The sequence below is a fragment of the Phoenix dactylifera genome, chromosome 15, assembly GCF_051530095.1.
Source record: "Phoenix dactylifera cultivar Ajwa chromosome 15, Ajwa_hap1_PhDact_Kaust_v1.1, whole genome shotgun sequence".
Classification (NCBI taxonomy): Eukaryota; Viridiplantae; Streptophyta; class Magnoliopsida; order Arecales; family Arecaceae; genus Phoenix; species Phoenix dactylifera.
Genome location: NC_143204.1, coordinates 18,656,552 through 18,664,247, shown reverse-complemented (window position 1 = coordinate 18,664,247; position 7,696 = coordinate 18,656,552). Strand labels below are relative to the sequence as shown.

Below are 7,696 nucleotides of genomic sequence, written 5' to 3'. Positions count from 1 at the left end.
GCACAAACACTTATTTTTTCTAAGATATATATATATATATATATATATTGAGAGTTACAAAAGTATCCTTTTTAAGCAACACCAGACATGCATGCACTTTAAAATAAAATAGCCACTTCTGCCTTCTTTGATTAGGGCATTGGTTGAGGTACATACATGCATGTAACTTGTTCCAAGAGGGTTCATCATATACTTTTGGTGTATGCTGCTATGGATGTGCTTTGCATTTTTCACTTTGTTAATTACCATGATTACATAGGTCATGAGGATGCCCAAACAAATATCTAAATGCTTGATTGCAAGTCTAGCATCTGAACCATATGATTTGTGTCGAGTCTGGATGGGATTCACGTTTAGTTGGAGTTAGATTGTGTAGTATATAATTTGTATCCAGCTGGTTTGGATTTCGGAACTGAACATGAATATTGGGCTATCAAGGGAGGGGATTGATTTATGATTTGTTTCAGTAAGGTCAACTTCTCTTACACTTGTATGTTCAGCTTCAAAATAGTCAGAGAACAAACATTGCTTAGTTAAAGCAAGATCTGGTCACAAGGGGTTTCTATCAATTTATATAAACTCTCAATTTCCAGAAAAAGCATGTTGGTTCTATGTCTAAATTGGAGAGGCTTGTTACTTGTATTGCTGTACTCCTAAATTAAAAACTATGTAAAAGTAGAATTAATAAAAATCAAATCTTTCTTTGCTGTAGGATTTTTGATTTTTTTAAGCTTGGAATCCAGTAGGTGTCTAGTTTTCCTAAGAGCAATAAGAATAACCGGCTGGTATTTATTAATACATTTATCCATTTCATTTCACTATCTTCTTATTTCAACCTTATATTAAAAAAATAACAAATTAGGTTGAGAGGAGACTGATGGAGAGATTGTTTTGGTTTTTTTTTTCATGGAGGGAGAACAGGAGGGGGGGTGGGGTGGGGGCGCAAAAATAAAGGGTAGATAGGCATACAGTGGTGGGAGAGGCATGCAATAGACATTCCATCAACAAATTTTAGATAGCATTAAAATGGAGAGAGAGGGAGATGTGATATCTTAGGTTGGAATGAATATGAGTCATATTCTTTAAAGAGTATATCTGTACAATGATTAAGGAAAGATTACAACATCGTGCTCCTTGTGATGTACTAATATTCTATAAACTATGAAATAGAAGTATAAGAATAAAATTTGGTAGGAGAAACTTTCAACTCGCCTTTTTTTTTTTTTTTTTTTTGATACAGTATGAACATGCCTGGTGGCCATATCAGGCTTTAAGCTAAACCAGTTTTATAAGGCAAAATGTATTTCAACCTTAAAAAATCTTGAAGGTAAGTGCAAACTCCATCCCATTAAATATTTTTTTATTAATTTGATGTCGGCATGGCATATGTTAAATTGGTTGAGCCTTGGTCTCAACATAATAATAATTTGCTTTTGTTAAAGAGTAAGAGAGACTTGGCCATCCTTGGACGAAGCTTTTGCTGTGGCATCTTTAAAAAGATATGAGAGGGAAGATTTCATATGAGTCTTTGCGTGTTGATATAGTATATATTGGTCGATCAGACTATAGTATTGGCCAAGGTACTTGGTCTCGGTATTTTCTGTAATGCCATTTTGGACTAATCAATTAGAAGAGGAGTCACTGTGTCTACAGCCCAAGCCTAATTAATGGCATTTAGTGCACAGTAAAGACCTAATTAGTTGGGCTGGGCCTTCATCTACCACACGCAGTATAGTCAGTGAGGCCACGTAATTATTTCTAAATTAAAAATCTTCTAATTACTCTATGATCCTGGATATTTTATTTCTTGAATAATAAAATTCAAAGAACCGCAGTTATTGTCAGATTTTACGGCATAAATTCATATTTTTTACCATCTTCAACGGTTCATGTCGGCCAAATCATGAGCTCTCCAGTTTCCATCCTGACGTTGCTCATGTCGGCAAGGTCGAACACCAAAGTTTTACATGATGTGATCAGCCGGACACAAAAAGGCCCACAGAAACAGAGACAAGCGCGAAATTTGCCAAGCCAAGGCCACCAAGCGGGACAATTTCTGACAGCACTTTGATGACATCAGGAGAATATCCAATCTCGTCCGTCCATCTTCTTTCAGTGTTTATCATCTCTCCCAGAATTTGGACACCTGTCGTGGTCAAATCCCCACGGTCTTTTTTACCGTCTTTTTTTTGAGTTTTTCTAGCGCTACGAACGTTTGCATGTTACCGTGCAATCCGTTTCCCCGAAACCCTTGGCCGTTTCCCTCATCTGCGCTTAGCCCCTCGTTTCCCTGCGTGCCAGCTTTTAGCTGCAAAAATAGAACAACAAAAAAGGAAACCTCCGTCGCAACAGCAAGATATCACCGTTGGCACGGACCAAAATGACGGTTAAAGCTTTCCATCCCCAGATTTCCTGCACCGTGCGAAACAGCATCAGAACATTCACTAAAATCTCAGCCGTACAAAAAACATACCGCTCAATCAGATCCGGTAACCACTGCTTGGTACACATCAATGATGTTCGAAACGGAACACCAAACCTCTTCCATAACATTCACCCCTGCAATGGCAACCTCTTCAGTTTCTCTCACCTCCTCGACCCTCCCTCCCTTCTCTTGCCGTTCTCTTCACATTTCGAAAATAAAGAGGAATGTGAGCCAGGGACGGGAGAGAGAGAGAGAGAGAGGGGATGGAGTTGTCTCGGACTGAGCGGGTGAAGCAAATCTTCGAGAGGTTCGACGCCAACGGCGACGGCGGGCTCGACCGGGAGGAGATGGCCGACCTCGTGGTTGCCGTCAACCCCTACGTCAAGTTCTCCGACGAGCAGCTCAGCGCCATCCTCGACGAGGTCTTCCGCACGTACGCCGACTTCACCATCCCCGGCCCCGGCCTCACACTCGATGGCCTCCGACGCACCTACGACGACGGCGCCGGCGACGTCGACCGCGACTTCCAAGCCCTCTCCTTCCATGCCCCCTCCTCCTCCTCCGCCGCCGCCGCCTCCCCCGACCCTAACCACCGCGTCGTGTCTGAGTCCACCTCAGGCATCCTCGACGACCTGGAGATCCTCATCAACCGCCTCCGCTCTAAGCAAAAGCACAAGGACGCGAAGCTACCCCGAGAAAGCAATAGCTTCACTAGCTTCTCGGACTCCGGGTGGTCCCGCGATCTCGGCTCCAGCGACTCCGCCGAGAGGCCGGTGCTCTGGGACGAGAGCGGGCCCCACTATGTCCTCTTCCTCAAGGAGCTTGCCGCTCTGCGCGACCGCGCCGACACGGCTGTACTACAGGAAGAGGCGTTCGACGGCCACATGGCCATTGGTCGAGCACTCTACGAGCAGCAGCTATACCAGGAAGCCCTGGCCAGCTTCCGCCGTGCCAGCGAGCTGCAGCCCGGCGACGCCCGCTCCCACTTCCACGCCGGGAACTCCCTCTGCGCCCTCGGCAGGCACGCGGAGGCTAGAGAGGAGCTCTTGGTCGCTCTCGAGGCCGCCGAGGCCGGGGTGGACCGATGGGCTCATCTCCTCCCCCAGATCCATGTTAATCTCGGCGTTTCCATGGAAGGGGAGGGGATGCTCCTTGGTGCTTGCGACCACTACCGAGAGGCGGCCATTATCTGCCCCGCCCATTTCAGAGCTCTGAAGCTCCTCGGCAGCGCTCTTTTCGGTGTCGGCGAGTACCAGGATGCCAAGAAGGCGTTGGAGGAGGCGGTCATGTTGAGGCCGGACTACGCCGACGCCCGCTGCGATCTCGGCTCGGTCCTGCATGCATTGGGGGAGGACGAGAGGGCGGTGCAGGAGTTCCAGAAGGCCATCGATTTGAAGCCCGGGCATGTGGATGCGTTGTATAATCTTGGAGGATTGCTTATGTATTTGGGGAGGTTCGCAAGAGCCGCAGAGATGCACACCAGGGTCCTGACGATTTGCCCGAACCACTGGCGGGCGCAGCTGAACAAGGCGGTGTCGCTGCTAGGCACCGGGGAGGCTGAGGAGGCCAGGAAGGCACTTAAGGAGGCCTTCAAGATGACAAAGAGAGTGGAGGTCTATGATGCAATTACCCACCTCAAGAAGCTGAAGAAGAAGAAGAAGAAGAAGAAGACACAGCCCAAGGCGAATGGGGATGAGTCTTTTCGCTTGGTGGATCCTTCCAACTTCAGGATGGTGGGGTTGGAGTCTGTGGCGCGACAGGACTTGGCTGATGCGCTGGAAATCAGGGCCTTCCAAAAGCTCACAAGGCTGAGCTGCTGCGACGTGGATTTCTTGGAGAAGGAATTGAATCAGAATGATGCCCCTAAATCCTATTCCGTTTGCGGTGTCCCTGAGAAATCTGTTCGCAGGGTTGCCTTGGAAGCAATTGTCCACAAGATGCTTCACTTTCTCAAAGGCGAGATGTTCGAAGAGGCGTTCAAAGCAATCAATGAGAAGGTTCTCTCCGCCATGGATGCTTCCGCCTCTGCCCGGGTGGATTTGGGCATGTTCTTTGCCGTGCTCGCGCCGATCTGCTCGGGCCCCGCCGGCAAGCGGAAAAGGGTGGCCTTTGATGCACTTCGATGGCGACCCAACGACGAGGACATGGCTGAAATCAGAAGATCTGATGCAGCTGCTTACATTAAGCTGCTGAGGGCCGTTTATATCCCTTCGCATGATGCTAGTGACGTGATTGAAGTGCGTGACGTGTCTGATGTCTCGAGGATCTCTTTCCGTGAGTTCGTCGAGATGTTTGATGATCCAAACCGGGGTTTTGGCATTTTAGATACGTTGGTGAAGCTCGAAACTGGTGACCGGATTCGCCATGGTCGGCGTACCTGTTTTATGTGTCAGTATCCGATCGTAGGGTCTATATTTAAAGAGACGCGGTGCCATTTCAACCTCTGCAGTCGTTGCTACAGTGAAGGGAAGGTGCCTTCTAATTGCAAGCAGGAGGATTATGAGTTCAGAGAGTATGGAAACTTGACGGAAGCCATGAGAGAGAACTGCTCATGTTTTACTTTACATCCAAAGAACCACAAGTGTGAGCTTATGTAATTAAAGGCTCTGCTACATCAAGTGCTGAAGATCCAATCATTTGCCTGCATATGTTGCACGGAGTAGGCAGCGAGCAGGTCTAATTGGCAACTTATGCCCCCGTAAACTATCCATCTACGGAAGTAGATCGTTTTTCCATAGAGTGCACGCAAGTAACATAATTTTTTTCTTCATTAATGCTCATCGGTGAGATATGTAATGGTGATTCGAATACTCTGTTATTCTTAATCTGTTATGTTAGATTTCTTTTTGATCTTCTATTTCCATTGGTATTGTTGCCGCTGGAATTGGCCCGATCAAAATGTCGAGCTGGCTGAGTTGCTAGAAGGCTCGAACGATTGGTTGTTTAGAATGTACAAGTCGGCTAAAGGTCGCAATGTGCCTCTAAAGTGGCGAGGTCGTAGTTGCTGTGCTCGGATGGCTATAGCTCCAACTTTGGTCGCTCCCGAGAAGATATTCAGAAGAGGAGATCGTGCTCGAACCTTTGCTTCAATGCTGTATCCAATCTGAAACAATAAAGCTAAAAAAATCTTCTTGCCAGAAAGTGTCTAATGGGGAACCTTCTGATGGCTAAAACCATACAAATTCTTAAGAAACAATGGAGGTGTTGTAAGAGCGGCAAAGCGACAACATAAAGGCGTAAAAGGGCTCGAGAATACTTACCTGGAGGGTTCTTTGGGTATAGTTTATATAGGCGAGGGTCGGTGTCAGTCATCGAGGGATTCGAGCATGTGAATCAGCCATTTTTGGTAGCCTATTGCACGTACCAAAGGTCGCATGGATGGTTTGTTCATGTATCACGCTTTGCGCATCTCACCTATACGGTTAAGGAAATATCTTGCGATTGTGGCTTAAGTGTCGCCAACTGGGGAGAAAATTTGAAATTCAAAGGTTTCTTTGCATACCTGTGGGTTGGCCATGTGGCAGGTTTTGATCGGTTGATCGAGGGTTTCATGGCGAGCTCTGATTGGTCGGTCTGCCATATTGCCTATTGTCAATTTCGAGACATATCAAGTACTACAACATATATGCCAGTATTTTTAAGTTTTTTTTTTTGAATTTGTAATTGATGTGTTAAAAGTGAGAAATGATAGGACTCTTAGAAATGCAAAACAACTAAAGGTGTATTTGGATATTTCTACATAATTGGATTGAAAATCCTACACGATTCATGAATTGAATTGTCTATTTAAGCATAGTCCTATACCAACCAAAAGTACCTAGCCCAAATCCTGTGGAAAGAAGTAAAAAGACTTCCATAGATTTTTTTTTCTTCTTACAGCCTAATGGCTAGGACCTGAGCTGGGTTTGAACAAGCTATTAGAAAATATAAGCCAGATGGACCAACAGACCCAATTCTCATAGGATTTTCAGCCTAATTTTGTAGGAATATCCAAACAAGCTCTAAAAGTTTTGATTATATAACTAAGCTATGGAAGGCAAGATTTATTTTAAGACAAGAGAGAAAATGATGGAAGCAGCTGCTGACAAGGATGATGCTGTTCATAGATTTCTCTCTCAATAAATCTCTTGTCCTTATAATACTGTAAAAATTTAGAGCTAGTTGTATGAATTAAAATAGTCTTTACCATTTCAGCAGCATTGTCAAGTAACTTCTTGAGTAAAGTGCTTCATAGGCTTGTTCATATAAGATGGCATCCATCATATGCCAATGTGTAATGTGCATTATAATTTCTTGACTGCAAATCATTGTAATATATTACAACACTGTCCCTTATTAGGGCCCACATAATTCATTTTCAAGTTCAAATGCCCAGAGCACCCTAGAGATTCCAGCTACTTTTTGCTGTCGAGAGTTATTTATTGCGAGTGTGCAGGCATTAGTTGTTTGAAGACGCAAGTATTCATGTCCTTCCCCTGCTCCAATATGGAAGGAATAGTGTTTCCATACACATCATGATATATTTATTCTGATACAGAGATGTCCTTTTTACTTCTTCTCTTGATATAAACTCTAAGCTGACTGTATATCCTGTATAGAATATATTAACATTGGTAAATTAAATAACTAACTATTTAGTACCATTTATTATCTCTATTAATGTTAAGCATGCAGCTGGATAGGAATGCTTGCTTAACGAGGATTTAAAAAACACAGCCCAAATTGTTGCGACAAAGCTGGATGGTTATGGTTATCGTAAAAGTGTTAAGCAAAGCACTGTTACTGTTTATGTCAAACAAAAATCAAGAAGATGGAAGGTTCACACTAGATTTGCGATGATTCATTCTTGTTTTTTTGTTTATTTAAAATATCTCTCTTCTTTATGTGTTCGGATTATCTCCAGTGTAAGGATGGGGCATATGAAGATTCCCAAATTATTGCCAAGTAATGGAACAAGATTGAGAGGAATGTTGGCTCTGACATGATAAAGCTCAAAAGAGATATGAAATTGATGATTTGATTAGATAATAAGAACATTATGAGTATTTAAATTGATCCTAAAGTAATGACCTCAAAGGGGTTAATCACTCACTAAGCAATATTTCCTTATGATTTGGGTGCTCAACAGAACAAAAAATGGACTTTTGGGCCACTTAAGCATTGAATGAGTACCTGTTTCACACTCCTTCCATAGGTTGTATTCATTGTAACTCCCCCGTGCATGTCATCAAGTGCTAATAAGGGAATGGCCCATATTTCCACTTATAATTA

General features: G+C 44.0%; 1 pseudogene across 1 annotated transcript; it reads left to right on the top strand.

Moving 5' to 3' along the window:
• Nucleotides 1-1,219: 1,219 nt before the first annotated feature.
• On the top strand, nt 1,220-5,288 carry LOC103712516 (putative TPR repeat-containing protein At1g05150 pseudogene; annotated as a pseudogene). Its single transcript, XR_015973654.2, has one exon. The product of XR_015973654.2 is annotated as a putative TPR repeat-containing protein At1g05150 pseudogene (transcript).
• The last annotated feature ends 2,408 nt before the right edge of the window (nt 5,289-7,696 follow it).